This window comes from Microcebus murinus, chromosome X (genome assembly GCF_040939455.1).
Source record: "Microcebus murinus isolate Inina chromosome X, M.murinus_Inina_mat1.0, whole genome shotgun sequence".
NCBI classification, from domain to species: domain Eukaryota; kingdom Metazoa; phylum Chordata; class Mammalia; order Primates; family Cheirogaleidae; genus Microcebus; species Microcebus murinus.
In genome coordinates, this window is record NC_134136.1 from 115,008,335 (window position 1) to 115,028,500 (window position 20,166).

The 20,166-nt window shown below is 41.5% G+C and overlaps 1 long non-coding RNA gene across 1 annotated transcript in view; it reads left to right on the top strand.

The window, feature by feature from the left end:
- Positions 1-16,264, top strand: part of LOC142865901 (uncharacterized) — a 161,494-nt gene extending 145,230 nt beyond the window's left edge. The window contains exon 4 of the long non-coding RNA XR_012916001.1: positions 15,735-16,264. This is a non-coding gene — a long non-coding RNA (uncharacterized LOC142865901). The remainder of the gene's footprint in view (positions 1-15,734) is intronic.
- Positions 16,265-20,166: the final 3,902 nt, after the last annotated feature.

Genomic DNA, 20,166 nt, shown 5'->3' on the forward strand with positions numbered 1-20,166 from the left:
CAGTCCATACCTCTGGCCTCATGGCCTCCATTCCCTATGACCTGTTATCAGAGGAGGAAAAGGCCTGGGCCCACTTCCCTAATGGGTCTGTATGTGTCTTAGTCCCTTTTCTGTTGCTTATAACACAATACCTGAAACTGGGGAATTTATGAAGAAAAGAAATTTATTTCTGATAAGTCATGGAGGCTGAGAAGTCCAAAGTCAAGGGGCGGCATCTGGTGAGGGATTTCTTGCTGGTGGGGACTCTCTGCAGAGTCCTAAAGCAGCACAGGGCATCACATGGTAAAGGAGCTGAGCATTCTAGCTCAGGTCTCTCTTCCTCTTCTTATGAAGCCATTGGACTCACTCTTATGATAATCCATGAATCCATGAATGGATTAATCCATTCATGAGGGCAGAGCCCTCAGGACCCAATCACCTCTTTTTTTTATTTCAGCATATTATGGGGGTTCAAATGTTTAGGTTACATATATTGCCCTTGCCCCACTTGACTCAGAGCTTCAAGCGTGTCCATCCCCTAGACAGTGTGCATCTCACCCATCCCCTCCTCCCCCAATCATCTCTTAAAGACCCCACTTCTCAATACTGCCACATTGGTGATTAAGTTTCAAGATGAGTTCAGAGGGGGCAAGCATTCAAACCATAGCATTCCACCCCTGGCCCCTCAAAACTCCTGTCCTTATTACATACAAATACATTCATTCATCTCCATGGCCCCCTTTCAAGATACAATGGTGGTACAGACAAAAGACAGACATTTCCATTCTAAAAGGAAGGAATAGGCAAAAAGAAAGGAATAATAGACCCCCAGCAAATCTGATACCCCACAGGGCAGACATTAAATCTTAAAGCTAGAGAATAATCTCTTTTTTTTTTTTTTTTTTTTTTTTTTTTTTTTTTTTTTGAGACAGAGTCTCGCTTTGTTGCCCAGGCTAGAGTGAGTGCCGTGGCGTCAGCCTAGCTCACAGCAACCTCAAACTCCTGGGCTCGAGTGATCCTTCTGCCTCAGCCTCCCGGGTAGCTGGGACTACAGGCATGCGCCACCATGCCCGGCTAATTTTTTATATATATATCAGTTGGCCAATTAATTTCTTTCTATTTATAGTAGAGACGGGGTCTCACTCTTGCTCAGGCTGGTTTCGAACTCCTGACCTTGTGCAATCCGCCCGCCTCGGCCTCCCAAGAGCTAGGATTACAGGCGTGAGCCACAGCGCCCGGCCGAGAATAATCTCTTTTGACTCCATGTGCCACCTCCTAGACACACTGGGGCCTCCGGTAGCCCCGCTTCTATCGCTTTGCTGGGTACAGCACACGTGGCTACTTATTGGCTGCAAGTTGCAGTCTGGTGCCTAAAGCTTTCCCAGATGGGCATTGCATACTGCCAGTGACTCCACAGTTCTGAGATCCCAGTGACAGCCCAGTTTCCATGACTCCACTAGTCATTACCCTAGTGGGGACTCTCTGTGGTGGCCTCGCTTCCATAGCAACACTATGCATTGCCCTGGGGGGACTCTCTGTGGCAGCTTCAATTCCACATTGCCACTCAGCATTGCTCTAGTGGTAACTCTGTGGTGGCTCTGCTCCTGTGACAAGTTTTTGCCTGGGCCCCCAGGCTTTCAGCAACATCCTTTGAAATCCGTGTGGAGCCTGCCAGGCCGCTATACCTCTTGCTTTCCACAAGCCTGCAGAATTAGAATCATGTGGACACAGCCAAGACTTATAGCTTGTATCTTCCTGAACAGCCAAGTGGGTCAGTCTGTACATGGAGCTGCTTGAGCCATAACTCAAGAAGCATTGTGACAGAATTTGGGGAGCAGAGTCCTGAGGTGGCCCTGGGCAGTAAGCCTGTGGAGGGTGCCTTGGAGCCTATCCCCGCAAAACCATTCTGCCCTTGTAGGTCTCTGGGTCTGTGATGAGAGGGGCAGCCTCAAAGATTTCTGAAATGCCCTTGGGGTCTTTCCTCTATTGCCTTGAAGAATAGCACCTGGCTCCCTCCTTTTGGTGCTAATCTTTATAACACATCTGGGCTGCAGCTACTATTATTGTGCCAGTTTTATAGATGATGAAAATGGAGAACATAAAGGTTGAGTGAGTTTTTCCAAGATCACACAGCTAACAAGCAGCAGACTTAGGCCTGAAACTCAGTTTTATCTGACTCCAAAAGGCCACTATACTACTTTTAAACACTCCACTGCCTTAAAATCACAAAATAACAGAAACTAAGAGGATCTTTCATATTTTGTAGGTAGGCCCTCCTTTAAAAAAATTTTTTTTGTATAAACTTATGAGGTACAAGTGTAATTTTGTTACATGGACATGTTACATAGTGGTGAAGTCAGAGCTTTTAGTGTATCCATCACCAGAATAACATGCATTGTAACCATTAAGTAATTTCTCATCATCCCATACTCCCACCCACCCCTCTCCCTGAATGGGCTTTTATTGTCCCTATTTCTATCAGCATTCTGGTCACAAACTACTTCACTAATCTCCAAGGAGTTCTGAACTTTTCCCTAGTCTTCTTGTCTTGTAAATCCTCACCAGAATCACCCTTAATGCTCCGTTCACAGAAATACAGGCTTTTTTTTTTAGCCTAATCCTCCAAATTCTTCTAACCTCTGGCAATTATCACTTCCAATGCCACTTCCACATTTTTAGCTATTTGTTATTAGCAACGACCCTACTCTTGGTACCAGTTATCTGTCTTAGTCCATTTTCTGTTGCTTATAACAGAATACTTGAAAGTGGATAATTAATAAAGAAAAGGAACTTATTTCTTATAGTCATAGAGGCTGAGAAGTCCCAACTCAAGGGCCTTCATCTGGTGAGGGCTTTCTTGCTGGCGGGGACTCTCTGCAGAGTCCCAAGGCAGTACAGGGCATCACATGCGAGGGGGCTGAGTGCAGGTCTCTCTTCCTCTTTTTATAAAGCCACCAGTCCCACTCCCATGATAAACCATTAATCTACTAACTTGTTAATCCACGAATGGATTCATGAGGGCTGCCCTCATGACCCAATCACCTCTTAAAGGTCCTACTTCTCAATGTTGCCACACTGGGAATTAAGTTTCAGGATGAGTTTTAGAGGGACAAACATTTAAACCATAGCAGCATAGTATACTGGCACCAGCCAGAAGTGTATGTCTGTTACACTACAACCGTATTCAGGAGTGGCCCTGAAAATGGTAAGGGAGGAAAATCCTCCCAGGAGGCAGAACTTCCAGTAATACATTTGGTTGTTCCTTTTGTTAGGACTAAGAATGGGAAGATGGCTGGATCCACACTGCCTCATGGACAATGGCTAATGGGTTATCCAATTGGTCAGGGACTTGGAAAGAGCAAGACTGGAAAATTGGTGACAAGGAGGTGTTAGGGCAGGTATATGGATGGGCCTCTGAGACTAAGCCCAAAATATGAAAATATTCATGTTCACATAAATGCCCATCAGAGAGCATCTATTGCAGAGGAGGTTCTCAATAATCAGGTGAGTGGATAACCCCTCCCTGGATGTCAGTCATCTTCTTCTCCTAGCAACCCCGGAGTTTCCTCAATGATCTTGTAAACACACTGGATGCCTGCCTGGCCAACAAAAGAAGCCAACTCTGAATCTTTGATATGGCACCATTCTCTGACGGGTCCAGGCATGTGAAACAGACATGAATGGGACTCAAAGTCTAGAGTCACCCTGGCTCAGCTGAGCCCAGCCTAAATCAGGTGAATCACAACCAACCCACAGACTTGTGGGCAAGAAACAAAATGTTTGCTCTATTATGCCACTGAGGTTATGATTCTGTTTGTTATAGCAGAAACCTAATATAGTCATTTTATTAATCCTCATTGAATTATCCTAATCCGATTGTACCATCTGCTTCCTTTTGAGACCCTGACTGAATCACTGCCTATTTGGAGATGCCTCAAGGGTATACAGTTGACCCTTGAACAACACAGGTTTGAACAGGGCAGGTCCACTTACAAGTGGATTTTCTTCTGCCTCTGCCACCCTGAGACAGCAAAACCAACCATTCTTCTTCCTCCTCCTCCTCAGCCTACTCAATGTAAAGACAACAAAGATGAAAACATTTATGATGATCCACTTCCACTTAATGAATAGTAAATATATTTTCTCTTCCTTATGATTTTCTTAATAACATTTTATTTTCTGTAGCTTACTTTATTGTAAGAATACAGTGTATAATACATATAACATACAAAATACATGTTAATCAAATATATGTTATCAGTGAGGTTTCTGGTCAACAATAGGCTATTAGTAAAGTTTTTGGGGAGTCTAAAGTTATATGCAGATTTTCAACTTGGGGGGTGTGTGCTTGGCATCCCTAACCCCCGAGTTGTTCAAGGATCAACTGTGTATAGATCTCCAGCTCCGATCTCTCCTCTCAGCCCCAGACCCAAATGTAGTCAATGATCTGCTCAATATCACCTCTTGGATATCACAAAGGCACCTGAAACTCAACACTGAGTCCTGCATCACAAACCCGGTCCTCTTTCAGTGGTCTCTATCTCACTTGACAGCACCAACCATTGAATAAACCTGTGAACTCTCCTTGACATCCACCTTCCTGTCACCCCTGTATCCAAGCCATCACCAAGTCATGTTAATTTAACTTCCTAAATATCTCTCATATATGTTCCTTTCTCTTTACCACCAGCACGAGCACCACCCTAGCCCAAGCCCCCAGTATCTCTTATCTAAAATAACTGCCCAATTGGCCGCCCCTCTCTAGTTTGTTCTCCATACAGTGGTCACAAACATATTTTTGAAAATTCAATTTTTATTATGTCCCGTGCCCCAGGTGAAGCCCCTCAATAGCTTCCCAGATAAAGGAAGCTTTATAGGATAAAGGCCAGAATATTTAACATAGGCTTCAAGGCTGCATGTTGTATGGCCCCTGCACCCTCACTTCATCTCCCCCTGTCTGCTTTGGCCACATGGCCTCTTCCTGTCCTTCACATTTGCTATGCTCCATCTTACCCTGTGCTGTTCCCTCTCCCTTAAAGTTCTTTCTCCCTTTTTTGCCATGTTAATACCTACTCCCACTTCACATGTCAGCCCAAACCTCACCTCTTCAAGGAAGCCTTCCCTGACTCTCTAAGGCTGTCCCATAGCATCATCTATTTTACAATTGTTTGTATGATTCATTTTTTTAATTTATTGTTTTTATTTTTAAGACAGGGTCTTGCTCTGTTGCTCGGGCTAGAGTACAACAACATCATCATAGCTCACTGCAACCTCAAACCCCCATACTCAATCCTCCTGCCTCAGCCTCCCAAGTAGCTGGGAATACAGGCACAATCTATCACACCTGGCTAATTTTTCTATTTTTTATAGAGATAGGTGTCATTATAATTCTCAGGCTGATCTCCAACTCCTGGCCTCAAGCAATCCACGTGCCTGGGCCTTTCAAAGTGCTAGGATTACAGGTGTGAGCCATAGTACCTGGCTGATTCCTTGATTAATATTGGTCACCCTCCCCTATACCTTCACCCACTATAATATAATCTTCAAAAGGGCAGAGGCCATGTCTGGTTTTGGTCATCATTATATTCCCAGTGCCCCGCCCAGAATCTGGCATACCCTAGGCACTTGACACCTATTTATTAAACTAATAACTTGATAAATCAGGTATTGGGCTAAAACATCTCTAAAATTCACGTCAGCTCTAACTTTCTGGGCTTCCTTTTTAGGTCCTTCTTGTAGGATAGAGGGGTGATGGGGAAGCAGCCAGCTGTGGTAGATTAACAGCCTTCATGCAGCCAAAGCTGTTGGTTAGAACTCGAAGGAGCCCTTTCCTTTCTTCAAAGATCCTGCTAAGAACAATGTGGCAGGTGCCAGCACTTGACTGGCCAGATAGTTCTCAAGGAATGCTTGACACAGGCCAAGAAAACTAAGTGCCAGAAATCCTGGGACAGAGCCTTTCGCCAAGAGATTCCCTGCCTTGCTGAGCTGAACTGAGAGAGAGATGGTTCTAAATGCCACTGATAAATCACCAAAGGTGGTGCTCAGCCATTCCAACACTCTGCTTCTGCTCCTTTCCAAGTCTTCACCCTCCTACCCTTTCTAGAAAACTCCCAAGTGACTGCTGTCTTGCAGTATCCTCAGATGGTTGGCTTGGCTGATGCCCACATATCCCTTGTCTTATATTAGGGCGTTGGGGAAGGAGGTAGGAATGAGTTATTCTTCTAGCTCTTGCACTGTGTAATTTTATTATTCTAAATTCTGAGGATTCCTTTTCTCTTTTAAAGAGTGAACTAATTACATTTTGACAGCATGACTTGGACTCCATCAACGGAAAAAAGGTAGGAAGTTCCAGGGGCCTGAGTCATCTAGCCACTAGGGCTGGAGGTAGTTCTTCAGTTCTTATCCTACGGCAAGGACAGACTCTCTATCCAGGCCAGATCATGTTCTGAATCCAAACTAATCAGGCAGTCTGCCATTTCCAATGGCAGCTTCTCCTGAGGCACAGGAAGGAGGGCTTAGATGAGGGACCTGGACAATTTGATCCTTTAAAAAAGGTGTCCCTCTGATTGTGAATTAAGAACCTAATACCCTGTGTAAAGCAGGAAAGAGGAGTGAGTGCATGGCCAAGTCCTAAGTGTGGCTGGTAGAAGAGGTGTGTCTATTCATAAAATGGAATACTATACAGTAGTTAAAATGGATGCCCCAGAGTAACACTACCAACATGGACTAATTTTTTAAAGTTTTATTTTATTGTTAATGGGCACATAATAATTATACGTATTTATAGGGTATAATGTGATGTTTCCATGCATATATACATTGTATAATGATCAATTCAGGGTAATTAGCAAATGCACTGCAAACATTTGTCATTTCTTTGTGGTAACAACATTCAAAGTCCTCTTTTATAGCTAATTTGAAATATGCAATATGTTATTCCTCCTATCTAATTGTAATTTTGACAACCTGTTGACCAACCCGCCGCAGCCTCTGGTAACCACTATTCTACTCTCTATTTCTATGAGATCAACATTTTTAGATTCTACATATGAATGAAATCATGCAGTATTTGTCTTTCTGTGCCTGTCTTATTTCACTTGACATAATGTCCTTCAAGTTAATCCATGTTGTTGCAAATGACAGGATTTTATTCTTTTTTATGGCTGAGCAGTATTCCACCGTATATATGTACCACATTTTTTTTTATCCATTCATCCATCGATAGACATAGGTTGATTCCATCCATACCTTGGCTATTGTGATAGTGCTGTAATAAACATGGGAGTGCAGATATCTCTTCGACTTATTGATTTCATTTCCTTTGGATATATACTCAGTAGTGGGGTTGTGGGATCATATGGTAATTCTATTTTTAATTTTTTGAGGAACCTGTAAACTATTTTCCATAGTGGCTATACTAATTTACATTGTCACCAACAGTGTATAAGAGTTCCCTTTGCTCCACATCCTCACCAACACTTTTTTTTTTTTTTTGCCTTTTTGATAATAGCCATTGTAATAGGTGTGAGGTAATATCTCATTGTGGTTTTGATTGGCATTTCCCCGATGATTAGTGATGTTAAGCATTCTTTCATGTATTTGTGGGCCATTTGTATGTCTTCTTTTGAGAAATGTCTATTTGAGTCTTTTGCCCACTTTTTAATTGGATTTTCATTTTTTGCTATTGAGTCATTTGAGTTCCTTATATATTCTGGATATTAACCCCTTTCAGATACATAGTTTGCAAATATTTTCTTCCATTTCATAGGTTGTCTCTTTGCTCTGTCTATTATTTTCTTTGCTGTACAGAAGCTTTTCAGTTTGATGCAATCCCATTTGTCTGTTTTTGCTTTTGTTGCCTGTGGTTTTGAGGTCTTATCCAAAAATTCCTTACCCAGACCAATACCATGAAGCATTTCCCCTATGTTTTCTTCTAGTAGTTTCATAGTTTCAAGTCTTACATTTAAGTCTTCAATCCATTTTGAGGTGATTTTTGTATACAATGAGAAATAGGGGTCTAGCTTCATTCTTTTGCATATGCATATCCAATTTTTCCAGCACCATTTATTGAAGAGACTGTCCTTTCCTCAATGTGTGTCCTTGGCACCTTTGTTGAAAATGAGTCGGTTGTAAGTGTGTGGATTTATTTCTGGGCTTTCTATTCTGTTCCAGGGGTCTATGTGTCTTTTTATGGCAGTATCATGCTGTTTGAGTTACTATAGCTTTGTAGTATATTTTGAAACAACATGGACTAATTTTTAAAACATAATGTTAGAGAGAAAAAACAAGTTTCAGAAGGAAACATAGAGTGGGCTACCATTTATAAGATGTTAAAATATGCTAAAATATATCTATGATTTCTCTTCTGTAGGATTTATAATATACATATATAATCTATATTTAATAAAAGAATACAAATACACATGGAAATAATAATAGCAAATTTGTAATTGTCTCAGGGGTGGAGAAAATGAGAGTGAGAACTGGTACAACAGAGGCTCCAACTCTATCTGAAACATTTTATATCTTAAGCTGGATGTTTGTTACATTGTTCTGAATACAGTTTGTATATCTGAAATATCTCATGATAATTTTTTAAAAGCATAAAAAAAGGTTAAGTTTCAGTGGGCTTGAGTGTAATGTTAAACCATCAATTTGTGTATTAATTGGGATGGTTTCTCAATTACAACTGCCTAAGTTACCAATGTCCCATGAGCAAAATCACCCCTGTGTCTAGGGACTTTCCTCCTGACTGCAGCTGAAGCTATAATTACTCTCACTTCTACTTCCTGCATCATTTCTGGGCCTACCCCTGCTCCTTTTCCCTTCCTCTTTCTGTCACTGCTGGGAAGCCCCTGCTCTGCTCACAGGCTTCTGGATACCTTCCAACTCCTCTTCCTGTCCTGCTCACTCTAATCCCCCATGCTGCCAGAACCCTCACTTCTGACTGCAGAGTAGAGTAGGGAAGAGAGCTGAGTTTCTGTTCTCCAAAGATGGAACTCAGATTAGATTTTCAGTGGGAAAATCTACTCTTCCTACTCAGTAACTGGTTTCTTGACCATCATTAATACTAGAGTCTCATTTCCTATGGATGACATGGGCTCTGGCAGCTTGCTTGGGAATCAGAGTCATTCATACAGAACTGAAGAAAATCTGTTCTGAATTCTAAGACAGATTTTCCAACAAACTTTTGGAACAACATCAATTTTTAAGTTGTCAGTTCCCTATAAAGCCCTAGGGGCACCAAGCTAAGTTTTCCTTGGCTAAAGGGAATGAATTCAAGGAACCAAGGTTTCTGAAAGAGTGAAGTTAAGACAGGGAACTTCAGGGGAACTCCAGAAAAAATTTCCTGGGAAATAAAATTACATCATGGCTCACCTGCCTGAGCTGTTTAGAGTGTTCATACTTCAATTGGAAAAGCTTTCTCTCTCTGCAGCTCCACATTTTAAATATAAACAGTATAATAACAAACTCCAGTGAGAAGAGCTGATTGTTCACCATACAATGTGATTTCTAATTGCCTGAATAATCCTGCACAATGGAATAATTTTCTACCCAGTAAAAATGATTTCTCTCTCCCTGAGTGATAATATCCTGTTGAAATATAATGCCATTCCAGACAGTGACTACATAATGTCTGGAGTCTTTTTTTTTTCTATATATAACCTTTAAATGCTAAGCATTAGGAACAGGGGAGTAGCAAGTGATAAAATGAGTTCCCAGATGAAGAGAATTCTTTGGGTCTATGTTGGAATTTTCTAATTACACAACATCCTTGGATAACATAGTGAGTCGATACATTTCTAATGCATAGATGGTCTCTGCTCTGTTTCTTTAGAGATCAGTTATGTGACAAGAATGGAAATGAGTTTTTCCATAAAGCTGGTATGCAGTATAACATCTATATTTGGACAGACACACACACACCATGTTGTTAATTTTAATGCACCATTTAATCCTTGTTACATGCATCACTGGACTAATAAAAGCATATTTTTTCTCTTTCCTTCCTTCCTTCCTTCCTTCCTTCCTTCCTTCCTTCCTTCCTTCCTTCCTTCCTTCCTTCCTTCTTTCTTTCTTTCTTTCTTTCTTTCTTTCTTTCTTTCTTTCTTTCTTTTTTTTGAGACAGGGTCTCGCTCTGTCCCCCTGGCTGGAGTGCAGTGATGTAATCATAGCTCACAGCAACCTCAAACTCCTGGGCTCAAGTGATCCTCCTGCCTCAGCCTCCCAGATAGCTGGCATTACAGGCCTGGGCCACTATGCCTGGCTAATTTTAAAATTTTTTGTGGAGAATGGAGTCTCACTATGTGCTCAGGCTGGTCTCTAACTCCTGGCCTCAAGTGATCTTCCTATCTAGGCCTCCCAAAACACTGGGATTACAGATGAGAGCCACTGTGCCTGGATCAGACTTTTCTTTAGAAAATAAAATTACAAGATATTTGTTGTCCAGTGACCAAGGTTTATAGAGCTTTAGGGCCTCTCTTGGAATACAGAAGAAAAAGAAGACATGGTTCCTGTTATCAAGGTGTTTAGAACACAGGCAATTACAGGTTCAGAGCGGAAAGGAGCCATACATTCGAAAAGTGAGGTCTAGAGAGGAAGAATGATCTTCTAAGGTCACACAGCCAAGGAGTAGAGTTGGTCATATGAAAACTAGGTGTTTAGAACTGGAGCCTAAAGGCTAGCCTTGTCAGCAGCTGCCCTTTGCGATGCCCACGTTGAGACAGGACCAACACTGTGCTACATTAGAATGTTTCCATAGGTCAGGCCTTGTTCCTGGGCACATGGCTTCTTCCATGGGGGCTCATGGGAGGCTCCTTTGCTGGGTCCCTTTCACTGCAGCTCTTAAGATGCTCACCCTACAGTGTTCAACTGCCACTCCCCTTTTGGCTTCTGGTTCTTGGGCTGAGGTGAGAGAGTGGAAGTGGGGGCTTGAATCCACACTGACTCCAAGAAATCCTCTGGGAAAGACTTAAAACTATTCCAGCTTTTACAAATACCACCTCTATGATGCTGAAATCCATCTCCTAGATATGTCCCCAAGAGAAATGTATACATATGTTTATAGAAAGACACGTGGTGGGATGTCCATAGGTATTCATAAAAGCCCCAAATTGGAAATGACCCAAATGTCTATCAACAGTAGAACGGACAAATAAATTGTGGAATATTCACACAATGGGATGCTACACAGCAGTGAGAATAAACTATCTCCAACTACATACAACAATATTAATGGATCTCATAAGTATAATGTTGGGCAAATGAAGCCAGGCACTAGAGGGTATATACTGTATGATTTCATTTATATAAAGAACAAAAAGAGACAAAACTAATCCATGCTGTTAGAGGTCAGGATAGTAGTTACCCTTGGAGGGTAGCAGTTACTGAAACGGAGTACAGGGTCCTTATGGGATGCTGGTAATTAATGGTCTGGTTTCATGGGGGTGTTCAGTTTGTTAAAATCCATCAAGCTATAAACCTGTAGTTTGTGCACATTTTAATATGTATCTTGTATTTCCAAAAAGGTTAACAAAAGAAGGCTCCAGCCTGACTCTTTTTCTCCCGTGGCTCCCACATACAGAGGTGCAGGGTATCGTAGTACAGTCCCTCTCTCGCACTGTCACAGGCTGTCTTAACTTAGGCTCCAGTCCTGGCTACCCAACCACAGGGAACACTTAGCAACCTCTTTAAGGGGTCCCCTGAATGCACCCTCTTACAAGGCTAAGTTTAAAAGGCACAGAATCACCAAAACTGATATATATGATTGAAAAATAGAATAAAGGAAGTTCCCCACCTACCTTCTCCTGGCTCCTGCTCTATTCTCCTCCCCAAGAGAAGACCATCATCCTGACTTGTGTCAGTATTTTTCCAAATTTGGTATCATTTCTTTTAAAAATTAAAGTTTCTTGTTCTTTTTTTTTAAGTAATGGGGTCCCTCCACCAAGTCCCTCCAGTTTACCAATGACAGTAAATTGGATTTTAAAAAAAAAAGCAAAACCCTACAGGGACAGAGATTGAGAGAGAAATCAACAACAAAGTTTTAGAAGCTGCAAAGCAGATGGACAGATGGTTACTGACCCAGCAGACCAGAAGCAGCTGAATCCTGTTTCTGAAGTGGGTCAGGGAAACCAAGAAGCAAGCTAGTTGCTGTTGTAAAACTTTAGAAAGACTCAGAATTTGGAGGCAACCATACCTGTGAAAGTGGGGTAGAGTAGGGCTAGAAAACAAGAAGTTTTGTTGAAAGTGGGTATATCAGTCAGGATCCAGTCAGGAGACAGAAACCAACTTGAATAGAAGGAATTTAATATAAATAATTGTTAACTAGGCATAAAGTCATCAGCTAGGTGACCAAACGGGTTAAAAAGAGAACTCGAAGGTATCATGGAGACAGTAACTATAGGAGACAGCCACCACTCCCACAGCTGAGGAACAAAGGAAAGAGGATGAAATGATTAAAATGCAGAAGCTTGGAGGAGGGCACCAAAGGGCTAGGATCCAGACCCCGAGGACAGGGTGCTGCTCCACCGGTGTTGGCGTCTTTGCTGTGGGGGTGTGATGAGGCTGGTCGTGGGAATGTCGGAAAACTGCAAAACTGACTTCAGCTGGTGCTGCCAGAAGGCGCTGCCGCTAGAGTGAAGAAGCATTGCCGGGGTGCTGCTCGTAGGAGTGGGAAGCCAACAGGAAGTAGCTTGTCCCTCCTTGCCGCCCCAGCCTTCCAGTTTCCCTCTATTGCCCTCTATGGCTAGAGCCTAACAAGGAATAGCTAGCAAACTTACTGTGGTTTGCAGAGTCCCAGCCCCAGTGTCACAAAGCCAAGTATAGAAGGGTGGGTTTAGAGCTGGGAGATAATAACATCATAGCTGGCAGTGTTGGTATTAGAAGCAAGTTTAAACCCAGATCAACCTCAGCAAGGCAACTGTTACTCCTCCCATTCCAGGTGAATACTGAGGGTCTCTGGACTGAGGGACATTAAGCACTGTTGAGGTTGGGATCCTATATCAAAAATAAGGAGTAAGCGAGGGCTTACTGAACATCAGGACCGCAGCCGTCTTCTCCCAAATGACTACCACTGAAGGTGAGATGTATATTCCCAGGTAGCTCTCTAGAAAGCTGCTTCTCTAAGAATCTAATAGCCTGACAAAAGATCTATTAATACATATCATCTTGATATCAATGCAATGGTCTAACTAGATTACAGTGAAATCTATAATCAGTAGCCCCCACCAAGCTCTCTTCCAATCAAGTTTTTAGGTTATAATCTTAAATGTGAGCAGATACTGTGCAACTACCACACATCTTAGGAAACCCCTTAAAGTGCAAGACAGAGGCCAAAACATTGAGAAAAAAAGAACTTGGCAGAAACAGAGACGGTGCTGAGAGATATCATCTCTGATCTTTAATATTTTCTGAGAAATAAGAGAAGATATTGCAATCAAATAAAAAGGAAACAGAGAATAGGAAAGGGTGCTTAGAAATTAAAAGTAGGATAGCAGAAATGAAAAACCTAATAGGAAGACTGGAAGCTAAAGCTGAGGAAATCTTCCAGAACGTGGAGCAAAAAGAGAGATGAAAAATAGGAGATAAAAGATAATAAAATCTTTGGATCAATCATGAAGTCCAACGTGTGAATAACATGTGTTGCAGAGTGAGAACACATTGAAAATGGAAGGGTAGAAATCATCAAAGAAATTATTCAAGAAATTTGTCAGACCTAAAGGACATCAGTTTCCAGATTGAAAAGATCCACTGAGTGTCGAGTACAAAGGGTGAGAAAAAAACAACTATACCAAAGCACATAATCATGAGATTTTAGATCACAGGGGGCAAAAAAAAAAAAAAAAAAATCCTATAAGCTGCAGGTGAAGAATTAGTTACACCTGGCTGAGGCCAACCTCAGGAACCTTTGTTGGAGATCTCAACCTGCTGCCCAAGTACTCTGGCAATAATTAGATGTAACTATAATAAATAGCTATCTTTATTAAGCACCAAAGACTTTACATATGTCATCTCATTTAATTTTGTAACCATCCAACAAATCACATAATCCTATCCCCATTTAACAGGTGGGGAAATTGGAGCTCTAGGAGGTATGTGACTTGAATAAGTTCGCACAGCCAATTAATTAAGAGCACAGCCAATTAATTAAGCCAAGAATTAATAACAACAATAGTTAACATATTTAATGCTTACCATGTGCCAGATTCCATGCTATAACAGACACTGTTGGTTGCCTACCTGATAGCCATTCCACCCCTTACCTGCTAACAGAATCCTAATTTTGTTCACATAGCCATTCATCAAGAAAAGATACCTTATCTCCAGCATGACTGTCAAGCCAATTAGAGTAACCCTATTCTCCTTTGCCAGTGATTAAAGGCAGGCTTGTGACTCAGCTCTGGCCAAAGACATGAGAAGGGACGTCAGTAAGGAGTTTCTGCGAAAGGTTTACTCACTCTTAAGAAGACACAAGGCTGGGCACAGTAGCTCAGGTCTATAATCCTAGCACTTTGGGAGGATTGCTTGAGTCCAGGAGTTCAATCAAGACCAGCCTGAGCAAGAGCGGGACCCATCTGTACAAAGAATAGAAAAATTAGCCAGGGGTGGTGGCACCCACCTGTAGTCCCACCTATTCGGGAGGCTGAGGCAGGAGGATCGCTTGAGCTCAGGAGTTTAAGGTTGCAGTGAGCTATGATGATGCCACAGCACTATAGCTGGGGTGATAGAGTGAGATCCTATCTTAAAAAAAACACACAAAATAAAGAAAATGACCCTTTTCTGCTGCTGCATATTGTACTGTCTGGATGTGATGTCTGGACCTATGGCAGCCATATTATGACCATGAGAGGAGACAGCATAGGAAAGCCTGCATGCTGAAGTTGAAAGAGCATAAAGATAGAAAGAACCTAGGTCCTTGATGAACTAACCAATCCTGAAACTTTCTTACTTTTGGACTTCTTGTTATGTGAGATAGAATTCTTCAAGAGCATGAAGTTGATGGAATATTTGATGAATTTGAACATATCAAAAGAGGAATTGGACAATAACAGAAGAGTTGGGGGATGAATTAATTATAAGTGTATAGGAAACTATACCAATGAAAAAAACCAGACATCTATTAATTCCAGGAAAAAGTCAAATGAGCAAGAAAAGGTGATCATGGGGTACTACATAGCTTAGCCATGAATTACATAATCAAAAATAATGCAAAGATTGAATCTTGGTTTAGCCAAAATTATGATGTAACTACATTAGAAGGCTTGGGGAATGGAATATGTGGCTGTATGCGGTAAGCAAGGCAGGGGAATTAGTGAAAGCGCAAAAATCTTCATTTTCCATACTGAGACGCCAATAGATAATGCCTATGCTGCATAAAGCAAGAATTATCACTATAACCATGTTATTTAGTGATATGAAGGGAAATACAAAAAAAATCAATTAAGGGAGAAGCAAATGGTTGCCTTGGGGAATGGAAAATGGAGGGGATGGGGTACAGAAGACTATTGTTTTTCATTATTAGCCGTGTAGAGCTGTTGGACTATTTAGGAGTCTGGATAACTTTGTTAAAAAAATAAAAACAAAATTAAAAACACAAGAAACCAAAAAAGAAAAAAAAATTAAAGAAAAAGAGCCAATTATTAACTCCAAGGAAAATAAAAGTTAGAGAAAGGAATAAAAGTTCAAGAAAGGAACATTTAAATGTGCTCAGTGGTGAATAATTGTTACATAACATGCTGGCTATGTTCTCTTTCCAGATCCATCCACCCTTCTCCACCTGCTCTGTGCTCCACCCACAGGCTGCCATGCCCTCTGGCTTCCAGGTGGGTCTGACCCTGGGGAGCCACAGCAGGAGATCAGAGGAAGGAGGTTGGTAGGGGGTAAATATTAATAGTTCCCTGGCTCTGTTCCTAACATGGTCATCTTAGGGTGGCTGCATGCCTTGACCAGCAGTTACAGCTACTATCAGGCAGCTTTCTCTGTACAGCTCTCTGTCTCAAGGTTCTTAGGGGCCTAGGAGTGGTAGTGGAGTTACCACAGTTTTACCAGCTGTATCTCTAGTGGTTTCCCTATACCCTGCCCACACTGTTATAAATAGTCCCATATTAAACTCTTCTCAAATTACCCAATTTGAATGTGCCATCTGCTTCTTGCCAGGCCCTAACTGATACACACAGCCATGATAATATAAATAATGAATATTGACTTCACCAATAACTCATTATACATTGGGGGGTAGGGAGGAGAAATATATGTGTATTTGAAGAAGGTGTATGGAAGGGAGCTAAATCCTCAGTTCTTATAAGATGTAAATAGATTATATCTAAAAGCAAAAAAAAATATTAAGAAATAGAAGTATAGAAATATGGAAGTAAATCCCAGAAGAAATAGCAAGAAAAAGATGAGGAAATGAAGATTTTTCTTATTTATTATTTAAATATCTGAGGAATAGCTTCTAAAACTGTGTTTTTGGGACTATGATTCAAGACCTATTAGTAGGTGTTGAAATCTATTTAGTGGGTATCAGTTAATTCTTTTATTAATCAGAACAAAGTAGAAATTGCCAGCATGCATCACAAGGTGTGCGGGCAAATATGATTTTGTTAAGCTTCTGTTCCATTTGCCTGTGTGTGTGTGTGTGTGTGTGTGTGTGTGATGTCAAATGTGTTTCTTATTATGGGTTGAGTTCAAAAGGACTTGAAAATCACTATTCTAAAAGATAGAATGGTGGCTGAAGACGGAGCAGAGAAGTAAATATTCTAATCAAATGGGGTTAAAAGGGTTATGTTATTCTTTGTGGATGCAGTTAAATGGCTGACGGGAGTAATAATTCTCTGCACTGGTGTGAGGCCCTGCCAGGTTAACAGCTCCACATGCAGCTCTTATTATACTCACCCTGTGCATTATAATGTTCTTGGCTCACCAGCTAACAATAAAATAAATCCAGAGCCTCTCTGTTGGAATGATATATTGCTTTATCATGGAAGCCACTACCTACAAAGAAATATAATTGTTCAGGATGGCACTGGAGGAACATCAAAAAAAGGTTAGCAAGCAAGAATAAAAATTACATCCAATACAGTAGGGAATGGGACGAAAATCCAGACCTATTGTCAGTTAAGTGATACTTAAACTACCAGCCGGGTGATTTAGGGCTTAAGCTAACAGAATTTCCAGAATATAAAAACAAAACCAGAACCACCTCATAGGAATAAGCATTCAACTCTCTTTTTGTTAGAGATGGAAAATGAGATCCACACCATTGCAATAGATTGAAAAGGTGTATTCTGGTTTCATTCTAGGAAAGAAGTAAGTTGAAATGAAATCTTCACAGTACCATATGTATCCAACCATAGTGGGAACTCTATATAATTGTGGAATTATATTTATTACATAATTTTTGTGATCGTATGAATATATACATTGACAGGAAAATGAGGAACTGAACCACAATTTTTCCACCAACTTGTGTAAGGTAAATAACAGGTGGCACTGAAAGACCAATAATTCCCACACACCAGAATGTCCATCCCTTTGGGTTCTTCAGAGTTCTAGAAACAAATGATGACTGCCAAGATTTTGATCATGAGGATAAGCACAAATAAATGCTTTAAGGTATATTTTTTACTGTAACCACTAGTCGTGAACTAATCATCAATAAAAAGGTGGTGCTTCCACAACAGCTTTTTAATTCAGTGGTATATATTCAGGTCCGTGTGACCGTGTGACAGTGAAAGGGCGTCTGAGAGGGTTACCACGGAACCCTAGTCTCAGGAGAATGTCACCACTCCATCTGAGACTACAGACGTGGCAAGAAGCATGTGCTCCCCAACGACTTTATTCGGAGTGTGACAATGGACTGAAAGGGTTGAAATGACGGCCTTCTCTCCAGCCCTCGTGCTCTTATGTCAAGCAGCGCGTGGTGAGAGGTTCCTGTGTGCTCACCTCTGACCCAGGCACCACGGGCAGCCAAATGAAGGAGGAGAGGGAGGTCTGCTATCGTGTTCAGTCTCCTTACATGCTCATAAAACAACTAGAGCATGATATCAGGTGGCATCTAGTAAAGACATAAGTTGTGTGGATTGAAAATTTTAGTGAAGAGGTGTCTCTGATGCCATTCCATGGATTGCTTGGAGATGTCTTGCTGCCTTTGAGTGGGCTGCTGAATACAGCGAGGCTCTCATTTTCTAGGGTGCACTTGGCTGGGCCACACCAAGTGAACGTAAGGGCCGACACACACTTTTGAGCCCACCGCTGAAACCTACCAGCCTTAAGAGCTGATTGACTCTGGCTCTCAAACTCTCGATATCTATCTGCCTTAAGCTACCATTTACCTCCTGATAAGCTATAGAAAGCTGCCTTACAGGAAATGGGTATCAGAAAAACCAAGTTCCACAGACTCCCCACCAGGTCCATGTTTGGCCTAAAGAAACCACACAGTGAGATTGATAATACAGAATCACATAGCAGGTGTATCAGGCAGGTTCTTTGCTCCAGACAGCATCCATTCTGATTGGTTAAATAATAAGGAATGGACTGAAGGATGGTAGGGAAGCTCACAGAATCTCTAGGATGGTGAGAGAATCAAGCTTGCAAGCCTGAATGATGCCATCAGAGTGCTCTGATGAGACCCCACTGCTGGGCAGTGATGGATATGTTAATTAGCTTGATCGTAGAAATCATTTCACAACATATATGTATATCTAATCATCACATTGCACACCCTAAGCATATATAATTTTTACCTGTAAATTATACCTCAGTAAAGCTGGAGGGGGGAACAGAGTTCATAAAACTAGTTATAAGATATCTTAAGAATCTTTGGGTACGTGGCTTTCAGTTTTCAGTTTTAAATCATGGATACCACAAGGCTCTCATGGGTTTCTATTAGTAGGATGGTGATTCCACTATTATCTACAACATTCTTTTGCTTTAATGCAAGATAAAACTAAATTTAAAATGTATCATTTGCCCATTTCCATTGTAATAAATGTCTTAGTTCAAAAAAAAAAAGAGAGAGAGAGAGAGAGAGAATCACTTGACAAGTACAGGCACAAACCTTGGTTCGGTCTCTCATATTTGTTTGGTAGTTACTTTAGACAACTGATTTCTGTTGACCTAGCCATGGAGAACTACCACCTAGCACTAAGGGCTTATATCAGGGTGCTGAATTTGAATCCTGCTTTGCCACCCCTAGTGATCTGACCTAGGGCAAGTTCTTTAGCTCTCTGTGCCTCAGTTTTTCTCATCTAAAATGGGGATACTAATGATACTTACCTTATAGAGTTGTTATAAAGCTAAAATGAGACTGTGTGTAAAGAATGCCTGGTACAGGCCGGGCGAGGTGGCTCACGCCTGTAATCCTAGCACTCTGGGAGGCCGCGGCAGGCGGATTGCTCGAGGTCAGGAGTTTGAAACCAGCCTGAGCGAGACCCTGTCTCTACTAAAAATAGAAATTAATTGACCAACTAAAAATATATATACGAAAAATAAGGCGGGCATGGTGCCACACACCTGTAGTCCCAGCTACTTGGGAGACTGAGGCAGGAGGATCGCTTGAGCCCAGGAGTTTGAGGTTGCTGTGAGCTAGGCTGACGCCACAACACTCACTCTAGCCTGGACAACAAAGTGAGACTCTGTCTCAAAAAAAAAAAAAAAAAAAATGGGAGGCGGAGGCGGGCAGATTGCTCAAGGTCAGGAGTTCGAACCAGCCTGAGCGAGACCCCGTCTCTACCAAAAATAGAAATAAATTAATTGACCAACTAAAAATATATATACAAAAAATTAGCCGGGCATGGTGGCGCATGCCTGTAGTCCCAGCTACTCGGGAGGCTGAGGCAGGAGGATCGCTGAGCCCTGGAGATTGAGGTTGCTGTGAGCCAGGCTGACGCCAGGGCACTCACTCTAGCCTGGGCAACAAAGTGAGACTCTGTCTCAAAAAAAAAAAAAAAAATGCTTGGTACATAGAAGGCACTGAATAAATGTCAGTCCTTGTTGTTGCTCTGTAATTGCTATTACAGTTTCCACAATATTTTATCCAATCTTTGTTATGCAAATATGCAAATCATTTAATATGCAAACAATATTAAAGGGACCTTTAAAACAATATGAAATGAGTTTAACAGTGGCTATTTACAAAAGCAGAAACCTAAGCTCTCTGGGAGGCCGAGGCGGGCGGATTGCTCAAGG